Source organism: Periplaneta americana, chromosome 13, assembly GCF_040183065.1.
Source record: "Periplaneta americana isolate PAMFEO1 chromosome 13, P.americana_PAMFEO1_priV1, whole genome shotgun sequence".
Classification (NCBI taxonomy): Eukaryota; Metazoa; Arthropoda; class Insecta; order Blattodea; family Blattidae; genus Periplaneta; species Periplaneta americana.
Genome location: NC_091129.1, coordinates 115,241,856 through 115,264,085, shown reverse-complemented (window position 1 = coordinate 115,264,085; position 22,230 = coordinate 115,241,856).

The following is a 22,230-nucleotide window of genomic DNA, read 5'->3' as shown; positions in this document are numbered from 1 at the left end:
TGTGAGTTAGTTAACCAAAAAATCCGCTCAATTGTAGCAGCATCCAATGAAAGGGCATCCTGGTATGTCACTTGATCGTTTTGCATCCAGTCAGGTTGAGCAATATGGCGTCAGTTGCCTGTTTTGCGTTTTTCATGTGACCTCTTCTTATTTTTCTCTGGTAAGTCTCCTTTGTTTTATGCATGTTTTTCAAAGACTTGTTTCATGAAAATCATCGTACGCCGTTCAGTTTTTAATGTTCTGTTGATTGGTGTTGTAGTTGACGGCGTATCTTTTACGAGTTGTTCATAATCAAATGATTTTCGTGAAAGCTTACCTGCTCCTGATATGGCCATATCAAATGCACCATGGCCGTATCAAGTTCATTTCACTTTTATTTTTTCACCTGACAAATTTACATGCCTTATAGCTGGGATTATGCAAAAATTTTGTATTTTAAGAAAAAAATTTAATTTTTACGGAAAAACCTGTTTTGACTACACTTTTGAATTATAAAAAAGATTATTAAGTGTAATTTTTATTCATTTTACACCAAAATTATTTAATTTTAACACAACTGCGCTATCAAACTGAAATCAATCACGATTTTTAGAACATGGAACAAGGGTGGCCATATCATGTGCACATGTTCCTGATATGGCCACTAGGTAGACTTTTGGAATTTGGAACTTTTTGGACAATTAAAGCTATTTTTATGGGGAAAGGAAATTGTTTTAAGAAAGTCCATTAGACTGAGAACGAGTGAGAAAAAAGTGGTTTACATTTTTTTTCAAAATGGCGGCTAGAAAAATTCTCAAACCTTAGCATGGCCATATCAGGGACACCTACCTCAATAAATGCCTATTTCACTGCCTATTTTTATTATTTTAGTACCTATATGCTTGCCTATTTTAACCAAAATAAAGGCCGAAACATCCGGGCTCTAATGATGACATTAGCAATGCTGAAACGTTCTGAAAAAAAAAGCTAAATACAGACTGGTTATTTAGAACGGAACCCGATAAATTGGGTGCAATACACTTGCGTCAGATTTGTTTGTTTGTAATTGAAGAATACAGTTGTATATTAGGCGAATGGGTTTGCGCCAACAACATTCTGTCTAAATATGTTGGCTTTTTTGTGAAGTTGGTGGAGTATTGGCCTAGCAAGAGTGTTCAAAAATAATTCGTCTCACGTTGGTAAGTGACTTACAACATTGTTTAGTTTGTCCTATTTACCTCCACAAGAAGTAGATGATTTTTGTTTTTGATAACTGAGATTGAGCCAACATGCCCAAAAATTGAACAATTTAGCGACTATCTTGTAGATACTACATATCTACGAGGTCACATTCTCTCCTAAAATATGGGCCGAGCAGTCCTCTGAAATCACTCACACAACCAACGTATGTGAGGCGTTTCATAGAAAATTCAAAGCCTTATTTTACGACTCATACCCTGGAAATTTAAATATAATTTCAGTTTTATAAACATTGAAACAGAAACTTATTTGAAAATTAATGGAATACACATGCAGGCCCATAAAATAAGAAAAACAGGGAACAAATAACTGAAGCTTAAAAATTAACTTACATACAAAAATACAGAGAAAGCAAAATTTCTCGTATTGCTTTTGTGAAATGCCATTTCTAATTTAACAGACTCCTCATATGACTGGCTTTAATTAAAAAAATAATTTCACTTGTTTTATGACGTGTTTTAAGACATTAAAATATAATAGCACAATTTTTAACCACACGGCGCTGTCATTCGTGTGTTAGTCCGCAGTCTGGTAAAGTGGGATGGAAAATTGTGCCCTAACATCGACCTAAAACAAAATTTTCTTGAATTTATATATGACTTAATGGTGCAAACACAGCAAATGGCGTAAGAGCATTATGGCGGTATCGCAAGTGGCGCAAATATGGTACCTCGGACAAATTAGTTACAAAATTAATACTATAACACGCATTCCTTTCAAAAACTTCTAAAATGAAAACACCTAATGTCACCATACGTACTTCATCAACAAATGATATCAGCCCGCCACCGATTGAAAAATCAAAGACAATTAAGATGGCGTACTCCACTGAAGAACATGTGTTTATTTTTCATTCTTACTGGGTCACAGGATCTCTCCTTGAAATCCAACGACAGAACGAAGTTCAGGGGGTGTCAATAATAAATACACGAATCCGAATAAACCCAATGCGCTTGGGAGTATGATGTGCCATATCTGGTTCAATGATTATCAGGCCAATTTTTTCCACGATACGGTTGGCATTAATCCATATAAGAAGACATTCACAGAGTTTGTAGAGCAACTTGATGACGTGTAGCTAACACAAGGATATTTTTAGTAAGACGGGGCGACCTATCATACATCCGAAGAGTAATTGAAACAATACCCATTTATTTTGACAAGCGAAATCATTTCCGCTTGTCTATGGTCACCACGTTCGTCCGATTTTATCAGTCATGGTTTCTTCTTGTGGGGCTATGTTGAAGATAAGGTTTTACATGACAGGCCCAAAGCCTAGAATAGCTGGAGGACAACATCTCAAGGGAAATCAGGAACACTGACTGTGTAATGTTGGCAGGCGTAAAACGAAACATAAAGCGTCGCGTCAAAATGTGCCTAGCGGAGAACGACTGTCACCTCTAGCACCTGATGTGATGTGCATGTGTTTCACACGAATCGAGGCAAGTCTCCTGTAAATTTTACCATTTCGCATTCATTTGTTTATGAATTGTAGACCAGATAATGAATTAGATTTTATAATAATCACTCTTCGATAATATTCCCATCATTGTTCTTCCAGTTCCATTCAAATTTAACCCCTTCACACCTGATGTACATTATAGTCTCTCTTTTTTTTAATGTCTTCGATACTTTTAAATATTTTGAAAATTCGATGTGATAGAAATGGAGACTATTATTTTTTTAACATTTCTATACCTGAATTAAAAATAAAATTTAAAATTTTGGGGCCCCAGGGGTCAAAATTGTCCCCAAATTTTGATTTTCTGCGAAGACTTGATTTGGTAATTTTTGGATCCCCAGAATGATTGTGGGACCAGTTTTTTTTTTCATTTTTTTTAATATAAATTCCGGACTGAAGTGGTTAAGGCACCATTAGATTTGTATTCAAAAACTTGGTTCTAATATAAATATAATTTTATTTTATTAATACAATTTTTTTCACTAATATGCACTCGGATCTCTATAATTATGTATTGGTATGCATTTTCTATTTACTCGTATGAATTGATAATTCATTCAATTCTACTCAAATATGTTTTGAAAATGTATACTTTGTCCTCGAGGCAAACCAAATTTGTGATTAGAATATTATATATTAAATAAAAATCACTATAAAATAATGAGTGTATCGTAAATATATTATTTTCAATTGTCTTATTCCAGTTGCTTTGAAAACGTTTAATTCAGAATATAACAAAAGAAAGTCAGTTAACCTATTATTCTGCAGTATACTGCATCTCACGTTTAGAAATTCATCCCTGAAAATAATGATTCTGTCTCTGTAGGTGCTAATTAGTCTTATTCAGTGTTCTTATAAATGTAACAGATAATTTATCAACGCCCTGAGAGGATTCAGGATTGTAAATGGTTTGAGGTGTGGGCCCAGTAATCAGTCTTCATTGCAGAAAACTGTTGGACAATTGGAAGGGATAGGTTTCATGGCAGATAAAAAGAGCGAGGATAAATAAAAATTCATGAACGCGATATATATATATATATATATATATATATATATATATATATATATATATGGAATACTTACTTTTACAAGAATCTCAGAATCTTGTAAAAATTCCTTAATATGCTATATGCACAGCGAAAAAAGAAACGACACCAATTATGTAATAATATTACGCTGTATATTCTAAAGAGGTCTAAAACTGTTGTCATAAATATACAAACTTTTATTTAAATAATTTAAGTGATCAATATTACTCAGGACATCTTCGGTGCTCAAGTGATACTACTTTAGACTTTGCGTCCGAAGATTGCGGTTCGAAACCGGTTGAGGGCAGTGTGTTTTAAAGGGCTATAAATTTTTTTAGCATGGCTTCCTCAGGGAGAGAGATAACGTTGCGAAACATATTTCGTAGATCTACCGTGCTTAAAAGAAGCCATTATTAGAAGCAAGAAGATCAGATTGTCAAATAAACAATGTTCTAAGATCAAAATTAAAAGTTGAAAATACTCGTATAATTTCAGAAAATCAATGATTACGACCAGAATGGAAGTCATATGCAGTAAGGAAGAAAAATTCTCGATTTTCAAAAGTAGAAATATCATACAAGCCAAGAGGAGGCATGAGAGACCAAGGAAGGCCACTCAAAAGATGGATGAAATCGGAACAGGCAAGTACAGTCTTAACTCGGAATGTCAGAAAACACAGCAATAAGACATTATTATATTTCCTTCTAATGGAATTAAAAAACAAACTGCTATCTATCACGACATACTACATACTATTGACAACTACTCAGAACGGAAATACGAAACAACAATACTTAACCTCAAAAGTAAGATCAGCTGAAATGTTACATTAACAGGTTTTTACAGACAATTATTTATTATTTGAAGTTACGGTTGTTATTGAAAACGCAATTTTTAAAGTTAAAATTTTTTGGCATTTTTTTTTTCTGTGATTTACACTGAAGTGGACTGGACTAAGAAGCAAACATTCCCATGGGGGCAGATAATTTTTTTTTTCTTTCATGTTAACAATGTCAAAACAAGTGCTTATACAAATTTTGGCCACTCGAACGCAATTACCAGGGCTGCAAAAAAATAAGTTTCCTGGGACTGTTTATAGAAAAAAAAAACATAGTTTCATGGAAAAACTTATTGAAACAGATACAGCAATTTTTTAGATATTTTTCAACATATTCCCCACCGGAATTGAAACATTTGTCATACCGTGGGATAAACTTTCATAGCCCTGTGTCCTGCCGTTTGGGATTGGAACCAGCGTGTGGCAGCTGTCTGCACATCTCTGTCGATTCTATGGTATGACAAATGTCTCAATTTCAGTAGTATTTATTTATTTATTTATTTATTTATTTATTTATTTATTTATTTATTTATTTATTTATTTATTCACTGACTTATTTACTTACTTGCTTCCTTATTTATTTATTTATTTATTTATTTATTTATTTATTTATTTATTTATTTATTTATTTATTTAGTTATTTACTTATTTATTTATTTACTTAGTTACTTACTTACTTTACTGACTTTATTTATTTATTTATTTATTTATTTATTTATTTATTTATTTATTTATTTATTTATTTATTTATTTATTTATTTATTTATTTATTTAAACTTGTAGAGATAAGGCCGTTACGCCTTCTCTGCCCCTCTACCAGGGGATTACAACAACAATATGAAGAATAAAATTTCAGTAGAGAATATGTTGAAAAATAGCTCAAAAGTTGTTGTATCTATTCCAATATTTTTTTTAATGAAACTGTGTTTTCTTTCTTTCAGGAAAATTTATTTTTTACGATTTTCGTAGTTGCGTTCGAATGGCCAAAATTTGTACATTTGTTTTGACATTTTTAACATGGTGGACGAAAAAACAAAATAAATTTTTTATCTGCCCCCATCAGAATGCTTGCTTGTGAGCTGGAGGTAGAAGGAGTACCAGTGGAATTCCATGTCCAGTATTGTACGAGACGTCTTAACAGATAATGCGCTTCCTTACAAAGCGTCTTATCAAGAAACACAAGTGCGACTGGTTGATAAGATGGTTAAGGTTATTGGCCAATATCGGAAATTCATCCTATAAGTTGAAAAGTCTTAGTAAGTGACCCGAAGAACTCTCCATCTCTCCTCGGATGACGCAGAGTCTCCCACAGAGGCGAGGAGCACAGAATTCATGATTTATTACCCTTTTACTGGCCGGCTGTTTCTTGTTTTCGCCTAACGAATGCACTACCTTCAACTGACAGGAAAAGCAATATTTTCCAGAGTAGTAAAGGGAAGTGGAAATTCTTACATAAGAAAACATTCCTCTTCTGGCTTTCAACAATACTATATGCAGTAGAAATGAAACAGTACAGCTAAATATTGAAATCTCATGTCATAATTAGAGCTCATGCATTTTGTCAAGACACTCGCGATGTGCAATACGGGAACAACTTTTCTGTAGAGGGGTAGGAATAGAAGGGAAGGTCGGGGGTGTGTCTACCGAGTTCAAGACAAAGACAAACCCATTCCCCTATAATTCGTAAGTAGACTCATCCGATTTCGTGCGCAGCCTTGTAGGAAGAGTGGGGGAGTGTCTGGACATAACGCATGCGCTGTACTATTCTCTTTATATGGACGGAATATCATTATTTCAATCATACCCGTGTATTCCATTCTCACTTTGTAGCCATTGTTGTTGTAATTGAAGGGAAACAAGTACATTACTTTAGTCAACATTCCATTGTTATCTTTGTAACCATTAATGTCATAAATCTAGATGGGATGATAGCTGAATTTCTCGATACTCAATAACGGATCCCGATACGAAATTGAATATCCGATATTCGATAACTTTTATTTTCTCTACATGGCATGACACATGGCTACATTAGAAATGATAAAAGAGTATTCAAGTGCAAAACTCCTCGGCTTATGACAAAATAACAGTTCAAGCGAAAATCACTAAACTACGATATAAATTCAGGATTTTGTAGAAACAATGAGAGTGGATCAAAAATTATTATTGATGCAACATCTGACGAAGGAAATATAGCCAATAAATTGAGAAACGATTTAAAATGAAAAACGAAATAGATTTTACAAAAGTATTAGGAATAAATCAGTATTTATAAATAAGCAATAAATGTGCAAACTTAATAGCAAAATTTAAACTCTAAATTCTCAAAGTTTCATACCCGTTATGTTACATTCACTAGAATCGTCCAAGTTAGCAGTGCATAGCTATATAGTCCCGTCGCTCTAATTTCCGGCAGCCAATCGCGTTGCAAGTCGGCTACATTTAAACGTGTGCGTCTTGTGATTCGCTGACGAAGACGTTATTCATTTCTTAAGCCTCTATAAATACTTAATATAATCACCCGCCATTCTGGTTCTTTCGTTGGCGTTCGCAGAAAGCACACGAAGACGTTATTTGCCGCTCAATTATTTTCTCAATTACAGTGCGTTTGATTTATTATCATAAGAGCTACGACATGATAATGTTTAACGGTGTGGCAAATAGATTCCTCGTCTGGTAGCTCGGCAACGAAAGAACAAAAATGGCGAACGATACTACCTACCTAGACTTTATAGAGCCTTCACTTCCTAAGACGTAAGCAAAGAGGAGGAGTCACGCCGGGAATAACAGCGTCGCGACTATAGTATTATCCAAATGTAATATTATAATGACAAAGATGTGTTGTTATATAATTAAACATAGCCATACATCATAAGATTTTATGTTAAACCAACTTATGTCATTCTGATATTTTAGCAACTTGCTAATTTTAACTTAATCTTAAAGCTTTTTAATGTAACTTTTAATTTTGTAACTTTAAATAGAATTATAAGGACAGGTTCTTTATCATGATTTTGTGTAGACATGTCCAATGAATATTTGTGTTCATTGTATACCCATGCAATTCACGTAGACCTGAAGATGTGCAGATTATATTATTACACATTCAACGACCATATCAAGAAATAACAAACACAATTCGTGCTGAAGTTATTCCAAAATTAAAAGAACCAAAGGAGAAATTCCCATTTAGTTTTAAAATTAATAATTTTTGTTCAATCTTATCTACAATTTCCTCCTTGGTTTCTTTATTGCATTTATTTTTGTTCTGTGACATTACGAATACAACACTGTTACAAAATATTGTAAGTTAGCTGTTTCGTTCAACTAGAGGATAAGCACTAACATACTTTTTTTTATCTTTTTTGTGATGCTTGTACTTTATATTTATATTCTTATAGATAACACAGTTTGTTAAAATTTTATTTCGTTTTATCAACTTATTAATTTATTATTATTATCATCATTATTATTATTATTATTATTATTATTATTATTATTATTATTATCATTTAAATATTTTATTGACACTTTTATTCAATCTAATAGTCTGTATAGCTACTAGATTCACTAATTAGGTAGTTTAACATTTCCATAGCACATACTGTAAACACATCGATCTAAGACAGTCTATGATACCCTTTAAAGGATCGAGACGACCGACGGTGATACTTCATCGGGTGTTTGCTTTTTGTGGAGTCAGGACACGCGGAAGCCAGCCTGCTGCGTCTATGTAACAGTCTATGATACCCTTTAAAGGATCGAGACGACCGACGGTCGACAGTGATACTTCATCGGGTGTTTGCTTTTTGTAGAGTCAGGACACGCGGAAGCCAGCCTGCTGCGTATAGTACGGCGCGAGCAACCGACCGACCACGCGTGTATCATGACTCTCGGTCGGTCGTTCTTAGTGAAAAGCAGCGCTCTAAACTCTACTTCCATATTCTCACTCCTTTGCATTCAAGCAATAATTTATCGTGTTAATTTATTAGTCGGTCCAGAGCCTTGTCTTATTTCTGAGCCTGCCTGGTCGAAATCTCTGGTTCCCTCCGGTTTTGCCAACCGGATTTATCATATAGGCCTATGTAACTTTTCCTCCCTATCGTTCAATAATTTAAATTCAATCCTCAATTAGTTGCCTTACGTACGTATTTGTCTTCCTCCGTTTGGCATACCGTATTTAAATATTTTTAGTTGGCTATTTAACGACACTGTATCAACTACTAGGTTATTTAGTGTCGATGGTGATAGTGAAATGGTATTTGGTGAGATGAGGCCGAGGATTTGCCATAGATTACCTGGCATTCATCTTACGGTTGAGGAAAACCTCGGAAAGAATCCAACCAGATAATCAGCCCAAGCGGGGATCGACTCTACGCCCGAGCGCAACTTCAGACCGGCAGGCAAGCGCCTTAACCGACTGAGCAACGCCGGTAGCTGTATTTAAATATTTATTGTGTATACATTAATTTCAATGTCTACTAATTTTCTGTCATTATCGGAAGATACGTGTGCATTTTACCTAGAGTAGATTTATTTGTAATTATTTTTCATTTATATTGTTTGATTCATTATTACAGCTCTTCTTCTATTATAACTAGGCAAGGTTTATTACATTTTTACTATATTCTTATTAGTAGGTTTGACAATTTTTATACTATTTGTTATTTGAAACGTAATTTAACCCCTTCAGATCTGAATTTATATTTTAAAAAATTGAAAAAAAAAAATGGTCACAATCATTCTGGGGATCCAAAATTCCCAAATCAAATCTTCACAGAAAATAAAAATTTTGGAACAATTTTAACCCCTGGGGCCCTAAAATTTTAAATTTTAATTTTAATTCGGGTATAGAAATGTTTCAAAATTAATATTCTCCATTTCTATCACATTGAATTTTTCAAAATATTTAAAAGTATCGAAAACATTCCAAAAAAGAAAAAAAAAGAAACAATGTACATTATAAGGTACATCAGGCCTGAAGGGGTTAAACCGTCGTCCAAGTATAACTCTAATAAATATTTTAAAAACACAAATCGATTATCCACTGCACCGACTATGCTACAACTTCATACTAGGCGTGTGGGTTGTTTGATCTGACGCTAATTGCTTCGACTGATTGTAGCTACTATGACGTTGCTAAAATTCGGTTCTTTTCACAGAATACCGGAAGGGATATTTCGATTTTTTTTTTTTCGTCCAGGCAAAAGAGTCTAGTGTTAATTTCTTAGTCAGCCCAGTATTTTTCATTGGTTGTCTTATTTTAGAGTCCGGCCGGTCGAAATCCCTTGCTCCCTCCGCTACTGCCAGTCGAAATTTTCAGTAAGTATTTCTTGTTTCCCATATTCGGTACTTCAGTTTCATATTCTAAGTTTGTTTTCTTGCGTACTGGTCTTCCTCCGGCTAGCATATTATTTTGTACATTTTCTATCGGATTTCCCCATACTGATGTGGTTTCTTGTCATGTCCGTTAGAAGGTAGGCTCTAGCGTGACGATACTCAGGAATAGGTGGCGCTATGATGATATACGAGAACTGGTGGTTGAGGGTTAATTGGGATTGCAAAGAAGACGGGTCGTGGTCCTTTTGAAATTGATATTATCCCAGCATTTGTTTTGAGAGACGTGGAACATCACGAAAAACTCAAATCAGATGGATAGCTGTTATGATCGAACCCCTGATCTCCCAAACACAAGACGGGAACAATAGCTATTACTTCATCTTGCTCGCAATATTATTTTTACATGCTGAAATTTAACATTTACTGTGTGTAAAATTTCCTCAATGTTTAGTTAGTTTTTGTTATTACAGAACGTTACACTTTGCGCCATGCCTATGGCAGATTTATTATATTGTGGATTATTATTCATTATATCTAGGAAATACGTTATTATGTTATTTGTGTATTACATAATTACCACATAATGCTCTACTTGAATTACTTTACGCCACTGGGTATATCCATTCTGATTGTGTCAGAGGGCTACCGCGCTACGTTCTTCAGTAGAACTCTAGACATCATCTTGTAAGATCCAAAATTGCTGCCGCATTAAGAAATAAGGGCTGGATAGTAGAAGAAGAAATCTCCTGTCTAGCTGAAAATGGGTCAACGAGACGAGTAGATATTTTAGCGTACAATGCTGACACTAAACAGGGCATCATTGTGGACCCCACGATACGTTTTGAAGTAGAATGTCATCAGTCAGCCGAGGTCCCCCTTGAGAAGAAGTCGATCTATGAGCCTACAGTCAACTATTTCAATCTGAAATATGCCTTAATTCACGTTTAAGTATTCGGCTTGCTCATAGGTGCTCGAGGGACTATACCAGCTTTTTTCGAAGAATTTCGACGCCAGTTTGCTCTGCCATCATCTCTGAGAGATGACATTGTGATAATTGTGTTAAAAAAAATCCTGCCAAATCCTAATTAATCACATGGTGCCACAATAATAGCAATTGTAATTTTTCACGCCCTTTCCTTTGTTTCCCTTCTTTAAAATTTAATATCTATGTTTACATATGTATAATAATTTTTTTGAGGATAAACTGAGTCCGTAAGGGCTGCCCTCAATGGGGGGGCAGTTTATTATTATTATTATTATTATTATTACTATTATTATTATTATTATTATTATTATTATTATTATTATTATTATATGGGAAGAGTTGGCAACGCAAATCTGTATACACCCAAAACTTCATCGCAGTCTATTTTTAACTACTGCAGATAATACATGAAATAAGAAGATGAACAATATTTGTAGAAAAGAAGAGGAAAACGGAAGTATCCCGAGAAAAACACTCTTCAATTTCGGCTTTCTCCACCACAAATTCCATCACAACTTGGCTGTAGATCGAATCCGGGCAGTCTTAATCGAAGATTGGCGCAGGAGTACTGAACCACAGAACGGTACGTAGTACGCGTGCCATAGTGATAATCTCTAGAAAAAGTTAAATCAATATAACGAAATTCGAAGGCCGCACTACTACCAACTACACCACAGCCATAGCAAGCGATCTATATATATAATTTGAACTGGTAATGGAAATTACGGGATAATGGCTGAACGGATTTTAATAAATGATCCGTCATTTTGATGCTTGGAACCCAAAGTTTTTCAGAAAAATAGTAACTTTCAGTGAAGCGTTAGTTGTCCTACATAATTTTCCTATTTTCCAAAATCCATCTTTCATCAGTATTGAGAACTAATTGCATTTCAGTTTCAGTATAAAACAAAACACACACTACAATAAACAATAGGATATTACACGAAGGCCATGACCTGCAGGATTGCTGACATATTTAGAGTTCAAATTCAATTGGTTATTAAAAACTTCAAGACTTGCTAACAATAATTTACAGGTCTGATTCTGCTGTGTGTAATTTTCTGAGTACAGCTGTGTATTGGATATTAAAATCTACAAAACTTGAGGTGGTTTGATGACATTTACCATTAGAAATGAAATACGTATTATTATAGTTAATGCCATGATGCGACTATTTTTCATTAATTATACATATTAATGCTATATTGATTATATGAAAGTGGAACGTTTTGGGGTTATGTAAGTAGATGTAGAGAATATCTTAAATTAGATCTTCATTCTATAATTTACTGAGTGGCGGCTATTATATATATATATATATATATATATATATATATATATATATATATATATATACGTAAGATAATTCTTTTATTAAAAATTAAATATTTTTATAGGTATTAATCAAGTGGGGTTAGGTCTTTTTCATATATTTAACGGCGGTATGGTGTAGATATTTACATGCGTCATTCTCTTCAGTATCGGCTCGAGAGAGCGTAAAAATTACAGTTCCTAAGGAAAGACCAAAAGATATTACTTACTGATAAAATAAAATGCTTACAAAATTATGTAGTCTCCCGATCATTTCAGCAAGATTTCTTAGCAGGATAAAATGTTTTTACGCTCTACATTTCTACATGCAGCAGATATACCAAGATGCTATCTCTATTGTTGGAAAGCATAGCAGACCTGACATTTTTTTTAACTTTCACCTACAATCCACAATGACCTGAAATAGCTATTGCTTTACTCCCACATGAAAAAGCCACTGATCGTCCTGACATTGTTACTTGCGTTTTCGCGTTGAAACTCAAAAACTGAAGGTGGATAGGTTCAAGAAAAAGTATTTGGCATAAAAAACCATTCAGAGGGAGTATGTTTCATTATTACGGAAGCAAATAACTTTCAAAATGTATGGTATTCTTCACTGAAAATAAATCCGAAAAATGTTTATTTGAACGTCTAACGAACTTAGTTTGCAGCATTTGCTGCACAAGCCACTAGTTTGATATATTTCTAGACAGTAATAGCGTTGTCTTGTCCGAAAAAGAATAGAAAAGAAAAGCGATTACATGAACAGATGTTAACGGCTTCACTCTATCGAACACAACCGGCCACTCTACTTCTGTCGAGGAGCGGTAACATGTGGAGGTGGCCACTCTTGAGAGAAGACTCCCTCCCAAAGGAAACAATTATCTGGCAGATCGCGTGCCGGGCGTCGAACCCCGAGAGCGGGGAGCTACAAAATTACAGCTCTCTGGGGATTAGTCGCAGGGCTGCCAACAGCTAGAATAATAACCTGTTCTAGTATGGAGCAAAGATTTAGCGGACGGAAGTGAGGTTTCGTACATACTCCGCTTCTTTGGAGTGGTGTGGGTTGCACCGGAGTTTGCTGAATTATTCAGAACAATTCAAATTTCTCTTATAACAAGATTCTGCTAGCTTCCGCAGTGTTCATAACAAAAGAGAATCATATCGATGAAAGTGAAGAATATTTTATTCAAGGGGAACGAACGGTATAATTTGAATTATTTCCTAATTTCCGCATATTTATTTATTTTTAAAATATTATTTGCTGCAGCAACTTAAGATTGAGATTAGTTAAACAAAAAAGTTTTGGGCCCAAATTGAAAAAAAATACCAAAATACAGCAATTCACTAAAATGGATATAATGTATTTCAGCCATTTAGCTATTTTGGGAAATAAACTCAAAATCTCTATGAAATTTTACTCCTAAAAGCGCATTCTTTAAAATGTTTGGAGCATATTTTTTATACAGACTTACAAAATTTTAAGATAAATTATATATTTCAAGAATGAATTTTAGAGGTTGGCCTACTTTCAAAGAAGTATGGAAGGATTTTTTTGCAAATGGAACAAAATAGCATAAATTCTGTTCTAGAGAAAAGTTTCTTAATTGCCTAAAGAATGTGCGTAACAAATATCATACATGTAGCATTAATTGTTCCGAAGATATATAACTTCATGTATGGCATAAAGTAAAACAATAAAAGGTACGGGAAATAGCAATCAAAGTTCAGTATCATTCAAAAACTCTGTGCACTAGAACTTTAAAAAAGGTTTCACAACAGCTAACAAGGCCATATGCGCGCATTAAATTTATGTAATATATTTTTTACACATCAAAGATTATTTTAAAACAAACATTTTTTGTTGAAAATTTACTGCCTTTTCCACCATATTTAACCACTCTTTCCCTTGAAACCTGTGTACCAGATATTTAAAAATATATTCGCAGCAGCTGAAATGGAAATAATTCTCATTACATTTTGTATAACATATTTTTACGTAACAAAGTTTATTTTATGACTTTTTTTTTAATTTATTGGTTTTCCACATATTAAACAAACAATCCTGTCACGTTAACAATCGTGTTCAATTACGAAAGCTATTCAAATAGAGGTAAAATATAATATGACAATTATGGAGCAGTGGTATACTAAGAATGGTAAGCTAAATCAAAGTAAGTGCAAGAACTTTCTCATAGGAATTTTATTTCCCACAGATCTTTTCTTTTTCGGGAATTAAAGATCAAGTGTTTCGTGACAAAATCATACTGAATATTAGACTAAGTTATATGCCTATTACACGTTTGTCACATGCGTAGCTCAGGCGCATTTGCCTCCTACTCCGGATCTGTTCTCTGTAGTAGGTTTGATTCCCTCTTCGGATGTTTAAATACAGGTTAACAACTGCCAAAACTCCGCTGTAGGAGGTTACTAAACCTTACCGCTGAACCGCTGTCTCATTGACTGACAAGTCATCTGATGTATCACTGCTTTCACTTAAATTTCTAACGAAATTATTTTGTTAGTTTCACTGTCTAATACATTAGCACTACAAAAATATTGTTCTCTGTTATTTTTAACGTTATCAACAATTTTCTTCCACTTGTCTTTTCCATATTCTGCGAAAAGACGGCAACAGAATCGTTCCTTTACGTTAAGTGGGAGTTTTGTTACAAAGGTCCAATTGAAAAGACTGGATACAACTGATTAAACATTTCAGTCTGGCCCTTAAGTAAATGAAACCAATCAAAACAATAAATGCATATTTTTAAAGCACTGTTGGTTTTTGAAGCAATATAATATTTATGTACGCTCGCACGCTACGCGATGGACCACGAGCAGTCAGACATAAACCTTTAACAAGTGATAATATCTTGTAGACTCATTCTATTAACATGGTTTTTTTTTCAACTTGAAGTATAATGCATTTAGACGATTTCATTACACTGCAACTTTCCACATATCTTTTCAAGAAAAAAAAAATTCAGTCTCATTTGAAAACTCTGTGAAGAAAAATAACCATGTAATTATTCCAAACGAGATTCGAACCCACGCCTTAGCGGAGTCTCCAAGCACGAGTCCAATTCGTGAAGACTAGGTGACTCTATTGTCATGGTGAATATATCGAAATGAAAAAAATCGTGACATTAAATACACCTTAGATACAATAAACAATTATGTTGGTCTACGAGTACTTTATGGTTCTGGCTAATGGTGGACAGGTTTTTAATGTCCCAAAATAAAGCGACATAAAAAACTTTTTCTTTGCATTTTTAACTATGTCCTGATTGTACCTATGCAGTGTAAAATATTACCATGGCAACTAAAACTTACCATTAAGCAAAGCCTGCATGGTATAGTAAAAACAAGGTACAATAAAAATGTAAGGAAAAATCATTGATTCTAGTTCACGTTAACACTTCGTTTAAAAAATTAAAATTGTTTAGTCGACACGTTAAAAGTGTTAAAATTTATTAAATGTGTATTAAGTATAGGCTATGTTGTGGGTATGTTATTGTATTGTATATTTTGTATTGTTCTAAGATGTTAACTGTGGACTTTTCGGTGTGATGTGTAGAATTTCCATATCTGTTTCTATATTATTGTAGGCATGATCATTGTTGATAATATGTTCTGCGTAATTTGATGTGATGTAGGGTTTGGTTATAGCTTTAATGTGTTCATTATATCTTGTTTGAAAGGATCTTCCTGTCCGTCCTATGTAAAAATGTGGACAACTATTGCATTTTAGTTTGTAAACGCCAGTTGAAATGTATTTATTTGAATGTTTGATGCGATTATTTAGATTTTTATGTGTTGTGTTATTTGTTTTGTATGCTATCTTGTATTTTAATTTTCTGAATGAAGTTGCAATTTTGTAAGTATTGGTATTGTGATATGTTAATGTTATGTATTTATTCTCACGCGATGTTTGTGTTGGTTTGCTCTGTTTTTGTTTTTCCTTTTTTATTAGTGTGTCTATCATGTTAGGGTTATATCTATTGTCTTGTGCTATATATTTCATTGTGTTTAGTTCTTCAGTGTAGTTGTCATTGTTCATAGGTATGTTAATTAATCTGTGTGTCATTGTGAGGAAAGCTGTATGTTTATGTTCTATGGGATGGTTTGATGAATTGTGTATGTGTGTTGTGGTTATGGTGTGTTTCCTGTATATTTTGAATTCGTGAAAATGTTTGTGATGTCACAGTATAATTACAAGTTACAAGTGAGAACTTGCTGATAGCGCTTATCTGAAACCAGTAGACTTGCTTTATTTGTGATGAGAGAAACCGGAATATTCCAAACGCCTAAAGAAAAATAATTATAGAATCTAATCGGATTCGAAACCCCGAAGCAATTTGATGAGAGTCCTATGATCGGGCCTTCGGAAACTCTGCTAATATCTCAAGGTCAAAGCTTCCAAGGTATAACACACTCTAGTTTCAAGTTTGCCTCCAATCTTCTCTGATAATCTTAAGTGAACTACATCGCCCCCGAGTCGTGCCCTTGTTACAATCTACCCTTACATCTTGGCTTGCAGCATGTTAGAACAAACTGTTGTACTAGTCTTCTAAAGACAAAGAGGAACAAATACGAAACTTCTCATCTGTAACGTACCGAGGCACAGGATTGTATTAAATTTCACATGCTCAGATGAGTGTTGAAAAAACATATAATGTAAGGGTTGTAATTTTTTATGAAGTCTGCATATTTCAGCAATGAGCTTTCACTAATTTTCCAATAATCATCATCAACCACAAGAGATAGGCACCTGGCATATTCCGGCTTCAAGTTATCTGTTAATACATCTTGATTACACAACTTTTAAAACTGTATCACTTCGGAATATGTATGATAAGACTTTCTTGTGTTAAATTCTAACGTACCTTGTTTACATGTTTCGACCTTTTATGGGCCATCCTCAGAACTGGTCGTTGTTGGTCTTGGTGCCTCTTGTTTTGTTTCCAGTGAGGGTGTTTTCGTGTGGTGTAATGTAGAGTCAAAGAGTGTGTGTGTGTTCTGAAATTGAGTTGTGTGTTGAGAATTTCGTTGGGGTGTGTTTTCGTGTGTCTGTATATTTCATATTGTTATAGTGTGTTTAGTTTCTGGCTTTTTGGTTGGATGTGTAGTATTTCCATGTCTGTGTTGATGTCTCCACATATGCAGAACACATCACAAATGCTAACCACACCCACAGAGACATCAACACAGACATGGAAATACTACACATCCAACCAAAAAGCCAGAAACTAAACACACTAGAACAATACAAAATATACAGACACACGAAAACACACCCCAACGAAATTCTCAACACAACTCAATTTCAGAACACACACACACACTCTTTGACTCTACATTACACCACACGAACACATCCTCACAGGAAACAAAACAAGAGGCACCAAAACCAACAACGACCAGTTCTGGGAATGACCCATAAAAGGTCGAAACATGTAAACAAGGTACGTTAGAATTTAACACAAGAAAGTCTTACCATATATTATCTGTTAAATTAGGTAAAATTTACATTAAAATGCTCAAACCTAAAATTAATTTGACAGATATCTGCACTACAATCTTAAAAGTTTAAAATATCATTAAAATCATTCTCTTCATCGTTCACATGGACCTCTAGAGTGGTAATTCAAAATTACTCGATTAAATAATAGGGTAATAAAAATATTCCTGGGAAAAAGTACTAACTTATTCAATTAATGAACAAAAGACAAGATTCCGGAGTTTTATTTAAACATAACAAACAAATACATGGTACATTACAAATAAATTAGAGTGCATATAGAATCTGTTCTTTATTTCATCCTGCATTAAGTAATTTAATTACAACTGATTGTTTTCTGTCCTATGCAAATACTGATGAATATTATAGTATATCCAAAATAAGAGCAGCCCTTGATGTAATACTGACCGAAGTACTCAGGGTGGGAGAGAAAAAAAAAAGAGTTCTTTACTTTTTATTTTTTCTTGGGTATGCGAATTGTTATTTCAAAATTTATAACAAAGGCTGTGCCTCATATAATTTGAAATTGTCCATAAAAATGATGTGTTATTAACACACGAAAGTGATGACGGCGAATAATACTGTGCTTGAAGTAAGACTGTCCATTTTTATTTTTATAAATAACAGCCACGGTGGCTCAATTGTAGCGCGCTGGGCTTATAAAATAGGGGATCCGAGTTAAAATACCGGATGATTCAACCTGAATTTATTATAACTTGTGATGGACAAGCCCGTGGTCCAAGTAAAGGCTGGTTCACAATAAACCGGGAGCGGAAACGACAACGAGAACAAGAGCGAGAACGGAAATATTGTTAAAATAAATGTATTTAAATATGTGAGTATTCACAATTAACGAGAAGCTTACCGGAGTCCGGGAACGGGAACGTGAAAGTTAATTGTGAATGCTCACATTTAAAAACAATTATTTTAACAATATTTCCGTTCTCGTTCTCGTAGTTTCCACTCCCGGTTTACTGTGAACCAGCCTTTCCTCATGGAGTTCCTCCGGGTACTCTGTTTCCCCTGTGACATCCCAACATTTCTCCATCCTCCTCCTCCTCCTCCTCCTCTTCCTCATTCATTCATTCATTCATTCATTCATTCATTCATTCATTCATTCCGCGTGCAATATACTGTAGGTACACTCGCCTGTACTCTGGACAGTGTTTTTACGAACGCTTCTCGGCACTAACGACATCTATGAGAAAGCTTGTAGTATAGAGGCGAATGCCGACAAATTAAAAAATCTGTCATAAACGTACACGTCTTCCTATACAAAACTTTATCTACTCGGTCCCCTCATAAGCTCTGGGAGTTACTAAGAGTAATTTCGAAACACCCTGTCTAGACTACGTATATTTTTGTAATAATTTTGCTTTTACGCAATATTTCTTCATTAAGCGATAATGCTCTAACTTAGTAGGAAAAAAACCGTAATAATTAAATAACAGAAAATATGCAATAGTTGATATCTCTGTAGTATTAATGTTATTGATAATATTTCCCATTCATACTGTTGTGGCAAGAAAAAGAAGTACTCTCAGATATCAGAATATTTCTCGCATAATGAAAATTTGGGTATTAGAGGACAGGTGGGAATTCATTGTCGAAAATAATGATTTGATGTTTTGTAAATTTGTCATTTCTTTTTCATTCTGTATTCTAAAATGGATGAATTTTTATTTTTTTATCAGCCAAATTTGTCGTTAATTTCATTTTTTCATCTCATATGGCATGAAGAGAAAGTATTTTGACACTACAAAAACTCAATTTCGAGATTTTATAGAGGAACACAAGTCTCCGCCATTCCTTAAACAAGCAGCTGTTTTGGGCGTCCATCTCTCTGTCAGTCTGTGTAAAGTGATTTACTGTATTTGTGAACTATTGGACGGCTTAATGTTGACATGTGATGACTTAATTCCACCTATACTAATAACAAATTAAACATTTGTGGAACGAAAATATATTTTGGTTGCCATGGAAATCCTTACGTAATATCTGATAAACTGAACAGTATGAACGAGTCCATTCCTATGTACGAGAGAGTTCTGCAAATAGCATAAATATGTACAGTATAGGACCTACAAACCAACAAGAGTTTATAATAATACTTAGAGTGAGGGAGGATTTGCAGAATGTTTTTAAAATTAATTTTATTCAATTGTGTTTTGACATGTACGCGAAACAGACTGATGCACAATACATAAGTAATTATAGAAAGTTAATACAAGGTCAGCATTACCGGTACTCACATATAGATGGATAAATAATTACTACGTTTTCATGGAGTATTCAGGTCGATCTGAATACACCTACCGTATTTAAATCTTCATGAAAACGGGGATTCAATTCGACCTGAGTCTCAAGGTCGATATACTTAAAAAGTGGGATCGGATCGTATTCAGTTCGAATTGAGTTCCATGAAAACGGGTTTCGTATTAAATTTGATCTCAATCTGCTAAGCGCGTGATCGATCGTCATTTGTTTGATGTGTCAGCTGTTTTACCGACAGCGAGGGAAATATGTATGTTGAAAAAGAGTGTTATAAAACATAATATTTTTCGTGTTTTCCTAAAAGTCAATATTATCATTATTCATTAACAGCCAGAATATTAAGTTTTCATGCGACATTTTTTGGAAAACGCAGCATTGTTTATAGCTAACGCCTACAGAGTGACCAACAAGCTAATATGTCGATGACATGTTAACCAACATAACCACTTTCGAAACTTCAGCTTCCGTACTCAGATCGTTTTCAATACGTATCGAAATTTGCATGAAAACGGAGATCGTGTTCAGTACGGATCGTATTCAGATAGAATAATATACTCCGTAAAAACGTACATGGGATACTCTCAAGTGCTTCTATACAGAATAGCAGTTATTTTTTTATTGTCTGTGACTGAAAAACAGTTCTTTACTTATCCTTTAATAGTGCACTCTCTTTTGATGTATTATTATTGGAGAATTGACCGTTATTCATTTTATTCCTATCTTTGGACATACTTAAATTTTACAACAAATTGTATTTATTTATTTATTTTTATTTATATTTATTTATTTATTTATTCTAATTAATTCCTGTATAGACATTACACGCAATCATATAGATTTCCTCAATTCCCTTCCAATTTCCCATTAACACCGTTATAAAAACAGCAACTTCCTCACTGCACTACATACGAACAAAGTAGGCCTATGGTGACTCGTTTCAAATGCTGGCAGAGTGTTTATTGGCATAATTAAATGTCAGATGTTCATACCAAAGCGCTGTCATTGTCATGAGTATAGTAACAAATTTATAACGTAACTGATGAGAGGGAATTTATGTATCAGATTTTGCACTCCACTCGGAGGGATTCTCAGCAAGAGAAATGCAATAAAACAGCGCATGAGTTTTCATTCTCGTTATTAGAATTTTCAGCGGGAGGTCTAGCGAGCTGGATATTTCAGATCACGGCTTCATTCACAGTAAATAGAGGGGAGGGATTTTTTTTCTGCACAATACAGAATGTCACAAATGTAGAAGACGGTCCTTAGTGAGCGCCGTCTTCAGGCTTCAGATATCTTAAATATTTTTCTAAGTTTCTTTGTTTGAATGAATGCAATGGGAATCGCATTGTAAGCAAGCATTTTTATAACATCTGGCTTGCAATAACACCCCCAGCAGATTTCCACTCAAAGAGATGTTTTAAAAGATTGCGTTCGTTGCTCTTCTCATTTTTAAGTGAAGTTATAAATTACTCAAGAAATCCAAAACGAGTTGCGGGATTTTCTTCTTAACCCTTAAATTGACAATGTATCCTATAGGATACAACAGGTTAATAGGCTATATGCTATAATTTTAATAGAATAGAAAAATAATTGGTAGGAAAATTAAATTTCACAATACTATAGTACTGTACAACACATAAAAATATGGACATTGCGATAGTTGTTTTCTTTACGGTCCGACAAGGTTTAATAAACTAGTGTGAGAAATGAAGCTTTGCCAAGTTAAGGGTTGATGATATCGAGAGCATATAGTTTCCGAATATACCATTTATCCTGTTCACCCAATTTCTTTTTCTTAGGCGCCAAATAAACTATTTGAAACAAAAGTTGTTGAAGTACAGTGATCAATTAATAGAATGGGTATATCTTTCTTGAAAACTTGTTCAAAAGTACTGAAAGAGGTAGTGAGCTTTTTACTTTCTAGATTAACAATATTGATTGTGAGTGTAATGGCAGGTTTTTTCAAGTATTGTTAGAAAATTTAACGACTGTTAAACTCTAAACAGTTTGTTAATTAATAAAATTGTATTTTTTCAACACCAGTTTGGTTTAACAGATTTTTAACAGTTTGTTATTTTTAAATGTAGGATTTCGGGCAGTTAACTCGTTTAACAGTTAGTTAAATATGGCCGATGTCTCCACAGCTGTTCGAACAGAAGTTGCGAAATTAATATTCTGTGTCTCTCTGTAGGGAATGTTTAGCATATGACTGGCAATAGGCTACAACATTTA